Genomic DNA, 20189 nt, shown 5'->3' with positions numbered 1-20189 from the left:
ATGATAGCAGTCTTCAGGTATAGTGAGCGGGAGTGCTCGTGTTAACAACGCTACGGTCGGATCCGAGACAAAGCACAGATCAAGCAATCGACCCAAGGAGTTTTTTACATGGTTGACTTGAGACAGGGACAGGTCTAATAAGCCATCAATAAACTCATGTCGTGACATGGGCACAAGGTTGTTTGACTCGTTAACCGAAGACCAGACAGTACCTGGCAGGTTGAAATCCCCAAGAACTATTAAATGGTCTTTATCTGATAGCGAGGAAGAAACAGTTTTTAAGGCAGACAAATGCTGCTCGTATATTAGTACATCCGAAGACGGTGGAATATACGAGCAAGTGACATAAATAGACTGGCCGGGAAGAATCAGTCTAACACAGAGGAATTCCAGGTCTTGTGAGACCTGGACTATGAAAAGTTCCGACGTAAAGTTAGAGTTTACTGCAATCAGAACCCCTCCTCCACGTCGAGACGAACGATCATTCCTATAAATTGTGTACCGATCTGCCAAAACTTCGGAACTAAGAATGTCCGGCTTTAACCAGGTTTCGGTAAAAACAATAACATGGGATGAAAATGTGAAACTATCCATAAAAAGAGTGCTCAGCTTACTACGTAAGCCGCGAGCATTTTGATAGGCTACAAAGAGGGATGTTAGTTTTTTGACTGCAAGGAATTGCAGTGGGAAGAGGGGAATGGAGCAGAGGAGGAAGGACCACTGGCCTCACTACTAGGAAGAGTTATGGGGGGCCTATTTTTCTTCTTAGCCTTAAACTCTTTCACAACCAGGTGCTCTGGCCAAAATTTGGAAGAGCAAATGGTCCCGAAATGAGTTGGAGACACGCTAATCTTGAAAGAGGATATCTCCCTGGCATATGAGAAATTAAACTTCTCCACCTTTAAGCCAACGGCTTTTATTTTGCTTTGTATAAAAGCAGTTACATCATTAGATGTGAGGTCAGGGGCAAGCCGAGAGACAAAAACTTGCCGCTTTGGTGGGACTCCCACCAGAGGTTTTGGCACCACAGATCTGGTACCTGTGACGGCAATATCCGGTGGTCCGGGACGTTTATTAACTGGTGGGATCGAAATAGATGGGATGGGCTTTGGAACGGACTCGACAGACACGGACGCTACAGTACTAACTGGCTGCATGTTCTCCGAGATGATCGATTCGGAAGCCGAAACTTGATCACCAGCAGTTGTCGTTGCCCTTGGAGTAGCGAACGAAATTAGCTGCTGCACTATCGGAGTGGACGGAGACAGTTGATCAGCAGCGAGCGGTCGAGGGACAGGCACTTGCAGATCACGAGGAGTGACTTTTTTGCGCCTAGGAGACTCATTCAGCACTTTAAAACTGCTGAATTGAGATTCCATGGCTAGAAGCCGATCGTACTGCTTTTTAAAGCCCACGGTCAGCTCCTTAAAGCCCTTTCGCGTCTGCCTCATAAACGTGACCATGTCATTCTCGATAGACCGACATGCCTCGCAACTGTAATGCAGACCATTACGCTTCGAAATTGCGTCACCCACGAGGCCTGAGAACCCAATACATTTTGCGTGCACTACGTTATCGCAGAGCCAGCAAGGGATGATCGGCTGGTCGTGGGTGATCTGCTTTTTGCAAGCCTTAGCGGAGCACACAACCAAGTATTCCATTATTTTATTATTTATTTTGAATATATAAATAAATAAAATAAATAAAATAAATAAAAATTATTTTCACAAAACAAATAGCAATGGGACCAGTGTGCCGACCAATTGCTTAAAGAAAAGTTTAAAGCGGGATCGAAAACAGATGAGCGCAGAGAGGAGAGAAGAACAAGCGCAGCGGCAGCTAAAACAGTGAGCGCACGCCACTGCACAGAAAGTATTGAGAGCGAGAGAGGGTTAGCAGCCAACGAAACATTTAACTTAAATATATATTTTGCCTCATTTAAAGCAGAACAATACCCAAACCCATGGCCCTTTTCTTGCAGAGCACAGAACAGAAACACAACCCAAATCCATCCAAGTGCGTCGCTTAATTACAAAACGAACAACGCATAAAAACCAACAGAGACAGTGGCAGTGCCAGTGTGGCAGGGCTCGTCGATGGCCCCCAAGGAAGGACACTATTGTCTGACGGGACTATAGCGTCCCACAGCTACAAACACACACACACACACACACAGCTACAGCAGGGTTAGAGTATTAGTGTGGCCGCATGGCCATTCCATGAGGCCTCATCGCCTCATCGTTTGACATTTGCAATATTTGACATTCAAGTAAAGGCATAAATTTGCGTTTAATGAAATCCAAAGTCATGGGGATGTACGAGCACGAGCACCAGCAGCAGTATCTGTGTGTGTTTGTGTGTGTGTGTGTGGACTATAGATGGAACAGAAAACATACCGACCCCGGATCAGAGCCAGAGCTCACACACAGACCCCACAGCGGCGGCCATTAGGCGGCCAACCGCAGCGACAGCTGGCATGGACTGTACAGATGAGGAGGGACAGGGACACAGCCACCCACACTACAGCAGCACAGCAGACCCGAGAGACAGAGAAAGAGTCTATTGAGCAACCATTGAACATGATGATGGCAGAAACGTGTTGTCGGGGGCACAAGCGACACTCCCAACTGCGGACTTCGTTTGCCAGCCCAAACTGGCAGGCAAAAGTGTTTCATGGCGTTGGAGTTTCTAATTCTGCAATCTCCAGGGTACACCAAATTAACCAAAAATCATAATTTGGATCTCTGAAATTCGTTTCTATGTTGCATTATTGCATATGTTGCACCTTCCCCCTGGGCATGCTAATGGTGATGGTTCATCGCCAATCGCCAATCGCCAATCGCCCATCGATTCATATGTTTTATTCCTTTGTTTAAATCTTGTTCAGCCTCCTAGTTGGCTCTTGGTTCCTCCCTCTGCATGGCATGGCAGACATACGGAAAGGCAGAGATTTGCAATTAAAAACTTAAAATCTGCACAGCAAAAGCAAATAAAATGCAATTAGCAAGATTTGAATTAATTAAGTAGCAGGTACAGTTGGGCCACGCTACGGGGAACAAACTACGAGCGAGCGAGCCATGAGTCCGCCCAATAGAGTTGATATGGAAACGAAGGTACCCCGCGGCTGGGATTCTCTCTGACTCTGACTATGACTCTGACTCTGGCGCGGGGTCTCCAGTCTAGTTTCACTTTATTAATAGCTGAAAAGTAGTGGCAAAGTTTCAGGGCAGAGCAGGGAATACCAGGGCAGGGCATGCCGAAGACATGTGCCAGACAACAACACAGTCACAGTCACAGTCGCAGTCGCACATGGAACGTAAGTTGTCTTTTGTTTGTCTTGCGCCACGCACAGACAACGACAATGCCAATGCAAAGATGAAGAGGGGGGCAGCAGCAGCAGCAGCAGTGGGATGGGTAGGTGGCACTCGGCAACTCTTTTCGGCAAGTCCGCACCAGGAAGGGAGGGAGCAAAGGCAACAGCAAAGTGCAATTATCGCAAAATACCTTAAGGTTTACATCGTCAATGGGAGGGAGAAGGAGAGGAGAGCACACACACACACACACACACACAGGCAGGAGTAACGGTAAGGTCCACAGGTGTATCCGGCTCCTCCTCCTCCTCATTTCCCGTGCGTGTGTGTGCGTTTGCTGCTCCTGTGTCTGCTGCTGCTTCTCGGTGTTTACCCAAGTGCTTTGTATTGAAGTGCATTTTGGCATGTAATTTGTAGTTCTTTGCTATTTGATTTTTCGAGCAGAGCGCTTAAGCCCGAAAGCCCGAAAGACCGAAAGCCCCCCCTAAGACCAGCCTCCATGCCATGCCTTGCCATGCCATCGTGCTGCCCCGTCCACAGCCTCTCGCTCTATAAGCCTGTTTTATCACAGTGTTTGTCTCGAGTCTGATTTAAAATCGTTTAACGAACTCGCGCTGATTACGTTGTTGCCAGCCAGCCAGCCAGCTAGCCAGCCAGCCAGCCAGCTGGCCAGCCTTCAATGATGGTCAAGGGCAATCAGAAGGGAGAAGCAGGAATCCTCTAATGCTGCCTCACACCTAATAATCAGTTAAGGATTCCCATGATCGCACGATCAAATTTGTACAATGATCAGCGCAGAGAAGCAAAGGGGCAGGGGGGGAGCAGTCTGCTCTCTGCCTTTGATGTTCGATAATTGCAAATTCCTTGTGCATGTTTCAGTTCGCATCAAATCGTCGCGCAATGATCGGATTTAAATCAGCGGACAGCGGGCAACGGACAGCCAACGACTGTGGCGCAACTAAATTGATCTTTTATCGCTTCAACGACGACGACGCAACGACGAAGCTCTCTGACTCAGTCTGTGGATCGGATCGGATCGGATTGGATCTGTTCGGTTTGGTTCGGTTCGGTTCGGTTGGCTGTAGCTGTAGCTGTAGCTGTGGTAGCCGGCGCGTAAAAGCTTACAAAATACGACAACGCACAGAAGCGCATAACTCAGCAGATGGAGCGGCTGGAACTGGAACTTGGACTGCGACTGAGATTGGTACATGAGGATCGACGACGACAACGACAACGACAACGACATTCACGCGCTGGGATTAAATCGGAAGTTATGCGAATGTCAGAAGCTCGTCTCTGGCCCCGCAACCGCTCCTTGATTGGTGCAGCAGATGGAGTTGCTGTTGCAGTTGCAGCATGCAGTTTGCCGCTGAAGAGTGATGAAGTAAAAATTGTTACCGTATCGAATGCGGATTAAAATCAGCTAAACAAGTTGCCAGTCGCATTGGTCGCTCAATGTCTGTCGATCTGCGAGATCATGAAGCTCTTCTCCCAGCCTCCTGCTGCTGTGTCCTCTGCCTCTTACTTCTTTTTCCCATATCGATGGGACACGCGGAGAGTGAATCGATAACGAATCAATTAACACAAGATCGAAGGGGAATAACCATGCAATCCATCAGAATCCCTTTGCAGGATATGAAATTCCTTCAATTGCAGATGGCTCTCAACACTTGACTGCCGCTCTTCAACCGAAGCATCCCTTCACCAACCATCTCTTCCCTGCCCTGCCCTGCCCTTCCCTTCTCTGTTGCCATTTCCCTGCTGATTCTTTCGTTTCTCTAATCAGCAACATTTCAAGTGGCCCATGGCCCGTGGCTCTGGCTTGAGCCAAGAAAGCGAGAGCACCAAATGGGGGACAAAAAGATGAAGAAGAAATACGCAGATGGAAAAAAGGAGAAAATAAATAAAAAGAAATCGGTTGAAAATGAAAGGGATTAAACAAATAAATCACTTGGATCCGTTTTCAGGACATTTTCGGCCAGATTTTTCACGTCCAGGGTGGACCAACAGCAGCAAAAAAAAAGAGAAAAGAAAAGAAAAGGGTTGCCCACACCAATTAATGAGTTAAAAATTGTGCAGCATTGAATGAATTGGGACTTCAGGCAGGACTACAGCAACTGATGATGGGGACTGGTGATGCTGGTGAGGGGTGAGGAGTTTCCTCTCTCCGAAAAGAGCAAAATTAATGAAGATATTTCGCTGTCGCTGTCGCTGTCGCTGTCGTCGGGTTGGAGTGTGGCATGAGGGCCCAAAGGAAAAATCATTTGATTTTTAATTACGCTGATTTTTTGTATTTTTTTGTATATTAGAACGGAAGCAGCTTGGAATAGCAAACACCTTGGAAATTAACACGCCCTGCGACCTACTCCCCCCCCAACAAGTTGATCCAAGTATTCGAATTCGGGAACCCACTTGGAATTGAAGTCCCAGCCGCCGCCCCCGGAGCAGCTGTGGATACGAGAGGACGGACCAAGTCCTCATGGCCATCGCTGTCGTCGACTTTGCTGGCCACTTGAGCTACTTGGACCGGGGACTGGAAACGCTTTGGGGGTCTGGTCACTGGGTTCCCTGGGTCTCTCCTCTCTCCTCTCTCTCTCGCTCTCTCTCTCTCTCTCTCTGGACTCTCTGAGCATCTGCCAACTGGCCCTGGCACGCACGAAAGGGTTTCAACTTAATTAAACCGTTTCTTCCTCTCTCTCTCTCTTTTTGGCTGTCATTTTTTTCCTTTTTTTTTTTTTTGCTGCTGCCTTTTGACGCAACTCGTTGGGGAGCGGGGGCTAACTGGCAACTGTCATCGTATTGGGCGCTACCAAAAGTGGGCACAAATTGACATCTAAAGTGCTTAAAATTTCTTTAATTAAGTGTGACAAACTGTGGGCAAAACAAGCAAGGGAACGAGAGGAGAGGAGGAGGAAAGGCAGCAAATCGATTGATTTTTCGATGGGGCATTATGGTATGCGGTGGCTCTTTTGGTGATAGAAATCAGACAGAAACATTTTGGAAAGATTCTTTTTACTGAAACTCTTCAACTCGGAAGCTTTACCAGAGAAAAACGATCCTGCCAGTGACCCACTCGAAGCACTGTTGAGAAAAACCCATTAAATATCACTCCTTGAACATGTTCTATTGTCAATCAAGTCAACTAATTGAATGTCATTTGTAAAAATGCATTATTACTCCTTGCCATTATCCTGGGTATTCTTTCGCCACTTTCCACCATGCTTGGTCCCTCCACTGACTCATCGTGGCTGTGTGCACGCTGACATAGGGAGGAGCAGCTTTAATGATAGCAGGAGGAGGAGAGGCACAAACAGCAGCAGGAGCTACCCACGCGGCTGCCGGACGTCGCTCAATGGAAGTCATTTGGAGCTCGTAAATAAGCAGAGTGCAGCATTAATAGTTGCTGATTAAGCAGCGCCTACGAGAAATTAAAATTAAGTAATTTAACCCAACGGACGAACACGAGCAAAGAGGGACAGGGAAGCGCGAGCCGCCGGACTGGATTCCACGTAGGTGGGCAGAGCAGAGTGCCGAACCAGTTTCAGTTTCAGTTTCAGTTCTTGGCTTCCGATGGCAACCTGAGCGGACAGTAGGCACAACGAAATTCCAACAGAAAAAAGCGACTAAAGTATGATGTTTTTATTTTAATAACTGCGGGAGAGTATTCTACACACTTTTTCAATACAAAATTGTCACCTCTTGATGGATACAATCCCCGCCTCAGCCCCAGAGCTGCCAAGCAATTAGCACGAGGAGGAAGGAGGCAGACGAGTAGGAAGTGTCTCGGTCCGACATCGAATGGCATAAATAATAATCAATTTGGAATCAAATCGAGCCGCCAACAGACGACGACGACGACGACGACGACGCCAATGTCTTGTGCCCAACAAAAAGGGACAAAGAAAAAAAAATCAGAATTGATGATTATTGCTTTTTGACAGAGATTCGGCAAAAGGCGACAATAAAAACAGGCCAGAGAAAAGCGAGCACACACAGCCAGGACATGTCCTTTATGTGACTGAGTGTGTGTGTGTGAGTGTGTGTGTATGTGTGTGTGCTAGTATCAATAAAATAGCCACACAGATGGAGAAAGACTCGAAGAGGACCGACTGGCAACACGTATGGGTAGACATGGGGTCCAGGCAAAAATATTTATGTGCATGTTATAGTAAGTGCAAAATAATAGCCAGCATGCAGGGGGGAGTGAGCCAAACGACAGAGGGGTGGAGAGTGGGAGAGTGGGAGAGGGGCAAGCACGGGGCACGTAGCACGTAGCACGCACAGTTCGACCAGGGCGAGGAGGCGGTGGCGTCTAGTACTAAAAATGTTTCAACAATTACCAGAGAAAAGGATATGTGTGCATGTGTGTCTCTGTGTGTGTATGGGCAACTGGCAATAATGCACTCGACACTTTTATTTCTTTTTCATTAGCCAAAAAGCGACAACGAGCGAGGGCGAGAGAGCGAGTGGCCCATCGAGTGCCACACCGCCACAAGATGCGCGCCTTTTGCCTCCATGTCGTGACCTTCACATGTGTGTCATACTCGGCAGGGATGTGGCTGTGGTGTCCAGGAAACAGGCACATCCATGCTTGATAGCTGTTCAAGTTCAATGAGAGAAAACAAGAAGGTTTAATGGGATAAAGATTAAACAGCGAAAGGAAAGCTACAAAAAAAAGAAAGCAGCTGAAGAAAATGTCTAAGAAAATACCAAAAACAACATTTCCTTTACAATATTTCGACATTCAGAAGTCAGCGAAAACGGGAATAGAATAGAATTTACTTGAACAGCATTTGTTTTCTATAGAACCACGAATAAAAGAAGATCTAGACCAAAATTCCACTGATAGATTCCCCGTGATTCCGATGTAGTGAGAGCTTCACTCCGACACCCCCTCAGCAGATTGCTTTTCGGATCTTCGCATCTTCCGCATTGCTCTTTTATTTTGTATTTTATGATTATTTATGTGTAGAGACAATTACGACTGGAACAGCAGCCCCCTGGACTGAACGCGCTTCCTATAAATTCCAGGATTTACAGCATTTCTTTGCTTTGGCCGGGGTCTGCGTCTGCGTCTGCGTCTGATGCGTTTGCAATCGTTTGGACCTGTGGGCGGGGCAAATTGCCAGGCCTGTCATAATTTCTAATACCAAAACCAGGACCCAAGAAGGGCCCGGGGCGGACAACTACGTTAGATAGGCGCCCATTTCCCCCGGCCCCCATAACCCTACTTTATTGTATCATAATGTGGCCCATAAGTGGCAGTCGCGCTCTCCTCGTATGTGTGTGTGTGTGTGTGTGTGTGTGTGTGTGTGTGTGCCCCAATAGTTTGCAATTAGCTGCTGGGCAATAAAAACGGCAATCAACATAAAAATAATCGAGAAAAATCGGACGAAGAGCTGCTTTTTGATGGTCATTGCCGGGGCGTGAGCCAGGAGCAGCAAAATATCCGCCTCCCCGCCACAATCCCTCACTTGCTAAGTGTAAAATTTAATTGAACATGCCCCATCCTCACCCACCTTGCCTCATCAGAACAACTGCGCACATTTCCTACCGCAGCGTGGGGTGGGGCGGGAAATCTATTAAAAAATGCGAGCAAAAGTAGCCCAAAAAATGTTTCGTGTGCGCGTTGTAACGTACAAATTATGTAAACAGCGATGTGGCAGGGGCAGGGGCAGGGGCAGAGGTGGTGGTGGGGGGTGAAATTATGAACCTTAAGGCAGATTGAAGAGAACTTTCCACTGGGTTGGTGCGGTAAACAGGGACAACTCTGGGAACAGATGAAAAATTCGACCCCAGGCAATATTTACAATTAAAAAATTAACGTAAAACAGACCGAAGAGGAAGAATAAGTCCAAAACCCAATCCTAAAACCAAAAAAAAAAAAACCCAAACCGAAGCAAACAACAAAATTTCGGGGAAAAAAACTGTGAAAAAGCCCTAAAATCAATACGAAAAAACACCACGTGGTGGGAGAGGGGAGGGAGGCAGGATGGGCAACAAAGACAACAAAAAATATTCCACAGATATATGGATGTACATATACTTCGGGGAAGAAGTACGATATGAATGTGGTTCGAGGGGATTTTCCGCGAGGCCTAATGGAAATTGTATTTATCTCGTTTGAAGTTTTTGCCACCACCACCACCACCACCACCACCACCGAAAGCAACGGCACTAGCGCCACCCCCACGGCCACGGCCACGGCCACCACCAAGCATCAAGCATCGCACCTTCACTCCCTCCGCCGTGGCAGGCGACACTTGGCCTCACCTTCTACCATTCCACCATTACCATCTGCAGCCCACTTACCACCCCGCCCCACCCCGCTGGACATTCAGCCTCAAGCGTTTTTTATAAATTAACAAAAGAAGAAGAAGACCCCCTAAGAAGAAGAAGCAGCAGCAGGAGCAGCAGCGAAAAAATTATCAGAAAAGCGGGAGAAAAATGAAAAGCGAAATGAATATTTTTTCTGGTAATTTCTGTACCATTTTCATCCTCAGTTTTGCGGCTGTCAAGAACGAACAACAACGGAAAAATGCTTAAAATATTTTCATAGGTAGTTCCCCCCTCCCCCCACCCCCCTGCACCAAGGGGTGGATATCTTCTGATCCTTGGCGTTTTCTATTCTGGTTTTTTTTTCCCATTTTTTGGGCTAATTTAAGCGTTAAACCGACTCGGGAAATGGGCAATTGGAAAGGGCTAAGTCGGAGTCGGGGGACAGCTGACAAAAAGAACAGTTGGCTGAGTGATTGGGTGGATGGCAGGTGGGCTGAGGAGGGATACTTTCGTGGCGGGGCGGGGGATGTGCAGCCAAAATCTCTAAAGCTCATTTGGGAATACTGAAAAACAAAATTTAAGGATTAGCAGCTGGGTTTTTTTTTTAAATTATGAAACAATGGAAATGAGGGATAAATAATGGTTGACATTTCCAGCAAACTATAGCACAAGTACGTACAATAATTTATTGTAATTAAACAATTATAGACCGCACATGAAACGCTCTGAAAACGCACTTGAAACGCGCGCAAATCGCGCACGTTTCAACGCTTTCCAAAATGCCACAGAAAATGTCTAAAAATTGCCAATAAACTTTTGTCTATGTGCCAAAAACTATTCGAATGCGAGTGTGAGTGTGTGAGTACTCATAATGAATATTTCGTAGTCGTGCTCGGCCAGGACCGGCAGCAGGACACGTAGTGCCGAGGCAGAGGCAGAGGCAGAGGCAGAGGCAAGGACGTGCGCTGTTTGGCCAATTGCCGTTTACGTTTCGATGATGGGAAAACTTTTTCGATAATACTCAAAAATAAGTGCGAAAATTGTTGAATATTGCACATGCACACACACACACACACACACACGACATGCAGAGAGAGAGAGAGAGAGAGCAATACGCATGCAAAGTGCATTAAATTTTATTGTTGCATACTTTCCGGGTTGGTTTCTGGTTGCGGATTCCCAGAGACTGGGCGTGGCTTTGCATGCTGCACACCTGTTGCAGTTGCAGTGGCAGTTGCCACAGGAGATCTCTGCTGCTCCTTTAGGTGCCGTTAGCTATTGGCATGTCTGAGAAGAGAGACTCACCCCTCGCGACGCTGCCAGACAACTGCGCCGCATGACGTCATTGATTTTCAATATGTCAGCCTCCCCACTCAGCCCCCAGCACACACACACACAACCGCCAACACTTTCACTTGATAGACAATAAACCCCGACACAGACACAGGCACTGGCACTGGCACAGGCGCAGCCCCAGACACCAAGTCGGGCAGGGGAAGTGGGCACTGGCAGAGCAATCCTTTCCATCGACGTTCTTAAATGTGCGCTTCCGCTTCCGCCACAGCATCCCTTCGTTGTGCCTCCAGCTGGCAACATTTGCATACCCCCAGACATGCCCCCGCCAGCGAGCGATTCGATGAGGCTCCGGGACTAAGGACTGCGAAAAACTTAGGACTGGGGCGGCCTGTCAAATTTTATGATAGCGCCAAACATAACTCATTGACAGCTTTGCATTTTCACATGCCGCCCTCGCCACGGGGGGGTGGTGGTGGCAGGGTATGGGATCGCCTTCTGCATATTGCACAAAGTTATGAGCCGCAAATGATAAACGGCTTCGAGAGCTTTCCTGTGTGTGTGAAAGGAAATTGGGAATGGGTTTGGGCGTTGGGTATTGGGTATTTGAGATAGCTTCATGGCTCTGCGATATTATTATTGATTTTCGTTTTTCCCGTTTACATTTTTTCTTTCTTTTTGTAATTTACATTTTCCACTTATTTTTTTGTTATTTTTTTTTCAATGCCATTACTCGCGCTTCTGTTCGAGCTCATCATCAGCAGCAGCAGCAGCAGCGGTAGAAAGTTTATTTTGTCATCAAGCTAATTAATTAATTAGAAGCGGCAGCGGCAGCGCCATCCACCAACCTCAAATGGTGTGAAAAATCGCCGGGACACACCTTAAAGGACACAAACCCCAGCACCACCCAGCTTTGTCTCTTTTTCTGTTCGGGCAGTGAGTGTGCAATAAAATTGTGTCCCCAGTCTAATTAGATGTGTAGTTGATGGTGATGGCTATGCGTGTAATTCATCAAATGTCAAAGCCAGAAGACCAACTGACATCGACTGCACCTTATGGGTGTGTTGTTCCATAATGCGACTACCCCTAAAATGTGTGCCAGTGTCAACCCAAAAAAAAGGGCTCATACTTCAGTTAGCAACAGGTATTAGCCATCATCTATCGAAGGCCCGGAATTCCCTTGCCTTATCTCAAAGTTCTCCCCCTGCACAACGAGCTTTCGCACTGAGATCATCTACCCATCCGGGGATGACTTCATTCGGCATAGATGAGAGATCAATCTGGGGCAGATTTGCGAGTGTTAAACCCTTTCCAATGCGACCCTCCGCCCCTTTGTGCCTTGAGCCAAGACAAGCCGCAAAATGCTGTTAAATCTCTCACTCTCTTTGGCTCTTTCCGGCTCTTGGCTTTCGGCTTGTGTCCCGGACTCAGTCTTTATAGATAGCATATTCTCATATATCCGGCATTGTCGCCAATTCATTTTTATTGCACTCCCACTCCTCGCATCCTCTTATTCCTCATTTTTTTCTCTTTTTGTGTATTCTTTATGGACGTTTATAGTTTTTTATGTGGCATAAATGTCTTGTGTCGTGAAGGGAGAATCCACCATGTAAAAGGGTAGTTCGATTGGTGAAGCTGTGCGCAGGGGGGAGGGAGTGTGGAGTGGAGTGGAGTGTTGTGTTGCGTGGAGTTTCGGTTTTTGGGGAATTTTTGTCAATTTCGATATTAGCGCGTGCTCCGCGAAGCAACAACAACAACACAAATATGCAATAACAATTGGCATGCATGCAAATTACTTCATTTCCTCAACATTTTCGTCATGCTCCATCCATTCGCTCGCTCTCTCCGCTCCGCTTTTTTAGTTGCTCGGCACTTTGCATGATTGAACTGCGCTCTCCCACTTCCACTTCCACTTCCACTTATAACTCCCTCTTGGGCTGACTCATTTGATTTCTTTCTTCGGCTCGAAGTTTTATGAATTCTTGCATACTCTCAGGCACTGGCCCCCCCTCAGTCCTTGAGCGTCTGTAGCTCAAGTTTATGTATGCAGATTGCGTGGCGCACGTAAATTCACTTAATTGTATTATTTTCAATGGTTTATAGAATGGAAATGAGTGAGTGCGAGCAGGGGCAGTGTGTTGGGAATTCATTTGCCAGTGGAAAAACGAGGCCAAAGCTGAAATTACGGATATCTTTCAATTCTGAAGGATAATCTTCCCGTCCGTCTCGAACTGATCGCTCTCTCCCTGATTTTGTTCTTGGAGTCCCACGCCCTTGTGGTCCGCTTTTTCTTTTATTTTTCTATTCCTTTTGTAACCCCAAAACAAGTATCTGAAATCAGCATGCCCACACCCATTCCAATGCTTCCAATACACAAACAAAAACCGAACTTTTCACTCCCTCAAGTTAGTTTTGTGTTGGCCCTTAGTCGGAGGGGTGCTCTCTGGTGCCTTTGGGTTTATCTAGCCCGTCTCATCGGGCTTCATTCATCATCCAAATCGACTTCCGTTTTAAGCGACGCGACGGAAAGCGATGCAAACTATCGATAAGGTCCCCACGCTTGTCGGAGTTCTCCATTCGGAGTCGCAGTCAGAGTCGGAGCCGCTTTAATGGCAATTTTATCGATAATGTTCGTGCTGAATTTTCGATTTTGTTTGCTTGCATGTCGGCCGGGGCGAATTATGAGCGATCGACACGCCAACTGGCAACCAGAAAACGAGCAAAGCCGACAAGTACCAAGAAATTGTGCAAATCCCCACAACGGACACCCCCCCTGGGCCACCCTCCAGGACACGCCAGGGTGGCCACCCTTTGATTTAGTAATTTAGCACACAATGTGTTTGTGGATTTTCCATGGGTTTTCGGGCCTGTGTTCCCCCAGTCTCTCTCTCTCTCTCTCTGTGGCCTGTACCCGCCTCAAATTATGAGCACGCGAATATCGAACGCTGGTGGGTGGTGGTGGGGGGGCGTGCCCGCCCTATCAATTAGAACTGGCGACCGAACATCTTGATAAGCATTGGCCAGGAATTGACCAGCCGCAGTCCCAGTCCCAGTCCCAGTCCCATTTCCCCCCTTCTGTTGGGATTCTCAGTACCTAAATAAATAAAAATAAAGTGCCAACAACGAAATGCGCTTCAAATGGTCATTAAAATCGTTAGCCTTCGTCCAGCGCCTAAAAGCATGCACTGCTAATTGCCACATAAATAATAAGCCCAACCAGAAACCAGGAACCAGGAATCAGCAACCAGGAACCAGGAACAACCAGAAGCCAGTGGGGACGGGCCCTGGATTGCCAATCGAAAGTTGTGCAGGACAGCGGCAGGAGGTGGGCGGAAGCCCCATTAAAAGAGCGAGCGAGAGAGGGTGGGAGGAGACAAAGCACATTATAATTTATCGAGCAGAGATTATCGATATGTCTCTGGGCATATATCATTTGCCAGCGAACCGGCGAACCGGCGACCCGCGACTACTTATCGCCACAAAGAAATCGGTAATTATTGGCAATGACTGAGAAATATGAGGAATATGCCATCGAGGGGTAAACGGTCTGCCCGGCTAACCCGATGAAGGATAGACCACTCCTTCATTCAGTTTAGTTTTAGAGTCAATCCTCCAAGGGTTTCACTCAATGATCGGAAGAGCAGTTTCGTTCATCTCTTCCTTTCATGGACAATCTCCCGCTTAGTTTCAGCCAAAAACACAACTGTACTTTTGTCCACTTTCGCTTTGGAGGTCAATTAAGTGCAGGCCAGACGCGCCGTGGTATGCGTCTGCATCCGGCCCTGAGCCTGAGGCTTCGTCTGGGGCTTAGTCGTCTTAGTTTTCGTCTTAGTTTTCGTCTTCGTCTTCGTCTTCGTCTGCGTCTGCGTCTTCGTCTGGTGTGTCCATGTCGCATTAAGTTCAATTTCAGCTACTAGATCAGAATTTATGACATTGACGAAACGATAAAACTGTTAGCCAGTGGCCGGGACATAAATGTGCATTACCCACAATCGTTACCGGGTGTGTTTGGGGCGGGGCAAGTGGGAAATGGGAAATGGGGATTGCAGATGGCACAGGATGGTGAGGGGTGGACAGGGGGGCAATATAACTGACCAACCAACATGAAAATGAAATGCGATGCTCTGCTCTGCTCTGCTCTGCTCTGCCGCACGTCAGCGAAAGCCTAAAACTATTAATTTCCATGGCATGGAAAGGGGCAGGACACGGAACAGGACACGGTCACATGGCGACAGGAGACAGGAGACAGGAGAGAAATCTATATTTACGATTATTGAAGTTTATGACGAAACGTTTTCGTATCATTCTGCGTCGTCACATAAAGACGGGACAGGACAGGACACCATATAGAGTGGTCAGAATTGGGCCTCCCCCCGGGTTGCTCTGTGCCTGTTTGTGGGGTTGAGAATTTCATAAATGTTTTTGCACGCAAGCTGCTAATAACATTCCTGGGACAGGGATTGGGATTGGGATTGGAACTACACACACACACACACTTAGGACAGGTGGCACAGCCTCCAGCTACTGGATACAGTTACAGCCAACAGCCCACAGCCCACAGCCTACAGCAAGAGCTTGGGTTGGGGTTGGTTCGGCCGCCAAAGTGCAGCACGCTCGTAAAACCAATGAGCACATAGCCCAAAGAGTGGGCAGTGTCCGAACCCTCCCGAGTAAAAATGTTGTGTAATTACAGTAGCGTTACGCACAGATAGATGGACGGGTGGACGGGTGGACGGGTGGACGGACCACCCTTCGATAATGGCCTCCCAAGGCTGTTTTGACCGCTCTGTCAGTTTGCTGAAATCATAATTAGAGGCCTTCGGATCTGCAACTGAAACTGAAACTGAAACTGTAAGTGTGTAACCCCCCACTCATTACATTCTCTGGGCAGTGGGCAGTGTTGCTCCTTTTATTGTTTTGATGAACCAGGACTAACGGCCAGGATTCTTGGGGGGGAGCCGGAGTTAGTTACGTGGAGCCGGAGACTTGCCCAAGTTGTGCAATAATTGACGTTCCATAGATTGGCAATAGGAAACAATTTCGAATGCTGGACAATCGCCTGGCAAAGAGAGAAGATATAAACAGCAGCTGAGACCACAGGCAGGCGGCAGAACAAAAGAGAATCATCAAATTTAATCATAAATATGTATCTACATATGCACTGGACAATGGACAATGGACAATGGACAATGAATCTCCCCCCAGCTGCCAAGAGCCATGCGAAAGCCCCAAAGCAAACGGCAGCAGGAGGGGTGGCGTATCCTGCAGAGATAACATTTAAGCGAAATCGCTTTAAAATCAATTAACCGTAAAATCACTCGCCTATTTGCAACAACAATCGAAACGGCAGAGAGTGAGTGAGAGCCAGAGTCCAGCGCCATGTCCTGGGGGGCAATGGACATCGACATCGACGGCAGACAAACAATCAAATGTGGTGGCAATAAAATTAGCTCTGTCTCCCACGGCTCTGCCCCCCCTGGATGGAGCACTGAACCCTTCACTGATGCTGCACTTGACCGGCTCTCCCCCCGCCCTCGTTGCTGCCCAGGCTGGGCTGGGCGTGCTGCCAGGTATTAACCTCCATTTAATGTCGAACAAAGCCGCGCTACACATGTGCGATGAATGGGCAGCTGCCCCCAACGGCAGCGGCAGGCGGTAGCTGGGGCTTGGGTGTGGCACGGTGCACGGGCAAGGAAATATAAAAAAAAGAGTGCAAAAAAGTACGAGCTGGCAGCAAATTGAATTGCTGGCAAACAAGGAGCTCCGTTTCGCTGCTGCAGGAAGTAAGCGCGGCGAACATCAACACATAAAAAAAGCGTGTATCTGCCTGCACTGAGAGAAAGAACTGGCAAAGAAAATAAAACATTCCACAGAAAGGCAGATGAGTTGAGGCTCTCAGACAGACTTTTGCATCTAAAAGAGAACTGTGAGATTCGCGATGGTTACTCCAACATGCAGGCTTGCTCTTCCTGATTGAGGATTGAGGACATGGGAGCTACTACATGTGCCAAAGATCTGCTCTAAAAATGAGCGATAGAAACGTGCAGATGGAGGCACAGACGTGCTTATATCCAGACAATTGTTGCTGCTGGTTTGGGCATGTGCGAGCGTTTTTCTCTCAGTGTCGATAGGTGTACACATACAAACACAACACACTGTACATCCAGAATACATATATGGGAATATGCATGACAAGCCTGAGCCACGAAGGGAACATGAGAATCATCATCAGCGCCATCGTCATCAGAATCGTTTTAAACAAAACGGACTAATTAAGCGCACGTTGCCCGCGTGGGTCCTTGAGTGGCTAACCAGGGCTGCCCACGAGGAGTGCGAGCAGTGGGTGGCATGACTTGGGTTGCCAGGGTGTAAGGGTGCCAGGTGTTTGGGTGTGAACTGGCTTATTAGCGGGGAGCATGGAAAGTGGAGCATTGCCTTTGCCATTGCCATCGCCTTGGATTGCCTTTCAATTCCATGGATACATTCCCCTCACACACACACACACACACACTCACACCCTAGGGTTGTGCCGCCTAATGGAAATGGGTTTGGAGCCACAGGAGAGACACAGAAAAAATCGTTTTTTGAGTAGTCGTGACTGGAGTCGGGGATTCAGGGTTGTGCCTAAGACGCTTTGATCTATGTGTGTCAGAGCTCTCCCCCTTACCCTTCCAGCTCACGCACACACACACACACACACACACACACACATGTATCCTTGGTGTATCGTCGCGCTAAATCCGTCTTTGAATAATGATGCCGTTGATAGCTGGGATTATGCCCAGGCCCAGGACCAGGCCCAAGCCCAGGACCAAGCTTCACAGCCAAACGGAGTGCCACGACAGACACATATGTACGTGTGCGTGTGGGTGTCCATTTATTTATTATGCCGCAATATTCAATGACCCTTAATGGCATTTCGTAATAAAAATATTGGATTAGTTCGTTAGTTTTTCGTGCGAGGAGACAACCAACCACCATCGAACCAGCACTGTCCAACCCAACCCAACCCCACTGCCCACTCGTCACTTTATCAACCGAGACCCAGGGACATTACATATTCCATTAAACGACTAATGAGACCATTGTGCCAGGCGTTGGTAGATGGCATAACTCAGGCATCGGCTCTTAGCCTCAGGTGCCACAGATCAAAGGAGGAAATGTGCTCATCACAGAGTGGAAAGATTCAATGGGAGTCTAAGCAGGAGGAGCTACCCCTACTATGGATTGCAATGACACACAAATCGAGTGCAAAATGCTTTCCAAAGTTCAGGAAAACATTCTTCAGTGCTTGCAGCAGAGAGCCATTGACCCTTTAATGATTCCTCCTTCATGTTCCCGGTCATGCCTCAGGCAGGGGGATCCTTTAGGGCCATACCTTTGCCTTCAAAGTTTGTCAAATGAGGCGGCGCTCTGCCCCCAAGGCTGATGATGTTGTCCTGACTGCAGTATTCATGTGGCTTATTAAAATATTAAAAACATTCGACCCCAAAGTTCTTCTTCGGCTGCTCCGGCACGTACATGCTCCTAGGCAAGGGTACACAGGCAGGTGTGGTGGCAGAGTTCGAGATGAAACTGGAGCTGATGAGGCTGTGTAGTCCTTCAAGTCAATGCCTTGGGTTTGAGTTTGTGGTACGTGGTACGGGGTTCCGGGGTTCCGGGGGTCTGGCATGCATGTGACATAATAAATATTAATGACAACTGACCGACATAGATCCCACATAGAGCCCAGTGCCCAGTGGCCAGTGCCCAGTGGGTGGGCGCTTTGCTCAGAGCTCTCAGAGTAACACATGATGATGGTGAGGATGGGGGGGTCGGTGGGTGGTGCTGCTCTCAGTGAGGACGTTGACGTTGACACACATTCGACATGTGACAGATAAATTATGGCAATTGGACGAATGTCGACACACCTACAAGGAACTCTGTCTGTGTTTGTGAGTGTCCTCCGTGCGTTTCCTTCCTGCCCTTTATGTGGGCATTAGATCATTTTTCATTTATTTTTTTCGTACCATCACTCTCGTTTGCTTTGCCCCGTTTGGGGTTGTGACATATGTGGATTGTCCTGGTCCCCGTTTCCCTCCCCCTGCGGCACTAATAGTTTTCTGTTTCGATGCTTCAAGTTCGGGCTATCGATAAATGCCAAGTGTAATCGACGCATTCAAAATTGACCTACCGCCCGCCCGCGGCCCCAGCCCCCTGTGCGGCTCGCTTGTCATTGCAATTGATGACAGGGGCCACGGCTGGCCACCCACTGGGCCCTGGGAGGACCATTATCATTACCCTGCGTGTTGACTTTCATTAGGCGCAATGGCCCAGGGTCATTGTCAGGGCAATTTTTCAACCTTCGCCAGAGACAGAGAGACAGAGAGACTGATGTCCACCCATCAATATGGAAGCCAGAAGTTATGCAGCAAATGGACAGAGTGCATATGGAACTCCAGCTCACTCCGCCTCAGGTGTGGCCGGCTTATGACTTACATTTCTAACGCGCTTAAAGATGAGACTTTGCTTAGAAATAACAGGGGGGGAGGAAGGCTGCTTTTGGTGCAGCATCGATGAAAGTTTCTATGCAGAAAAACTCATTCAATTGATATATTTAGCGAGCCGCAAATGGAGTTACTTTGTTAGCTCTATTCAAGTATTATGAGCGTATTCCTTGAGGGTATGGGAACCCCCGCAAAATGGTATCCAAAGGCAATAACAAAAGCTTCGTAGATTTATTTACAGGCGACGGGCCTAAAGCCAATTTCAAAAGAATAAAAGAAAACCAACCAAAGAAACAAACAAGCTGCCCCCGTGCCACGAGCGGTGGTGAGGAGTGTGGGGGTGTGGGGGTGTGGGCACAAGTAATACGCGTGTATAAAAGAATCAAAAATCTAGATTTTGATTTCAGATACTCGAGAAGGACATGGACATGGACTGGGACAGGGACAGGGCAAAGTGGTTGGGGAGGGGGCTGTTTGCCGCTGCTCTGGTTGGCTCCAGGGGGTTGGCCATGCTGCGGGGTTCGGGTGGTGGGCCGGGGGGGGTAGCACAAGTCAAGTGGCGCTTAGTTGCGCTGGCGAGCTGGCGACCAAAATCGCTGCCGTCTGCGGCGGGCAGGAGACCGAGGAACGGCGAACGGCGAATGGAGGGCTTCCTATGAATTCCACTTCAATGAATTGAAAAATTGCCTCGAACAAATTTGATGCGCCGCCAGCTGTTTTGCATTCGCCAGTAGATGCCACGGAGATACACAGTCGAGCGTGGAGCGTGGAGCAGGGAGCAGGGAGATGAGATGAGTTCAGATGAGATGAGATGCGGGGG

The sequence above is a fragment of the Drosophila guanche genome, unplaced genomic scaffold, assembly GCF_900245975.1.
Source record: "Drosophila guanche unplaced genomic scaffold, DGUA_6, whole genome shotgun sequence".
In the NCBI taxonomy this organism is placed as follows: domain Eukaryota; kingdom Metazoa; phylum Arthropoda; class Insecta; order Diptera; family Drosophilidae; genus Drosophila; species Drosophila guanche.
This window is presented reverse-complemented; position numbering follows the sequence as displayed.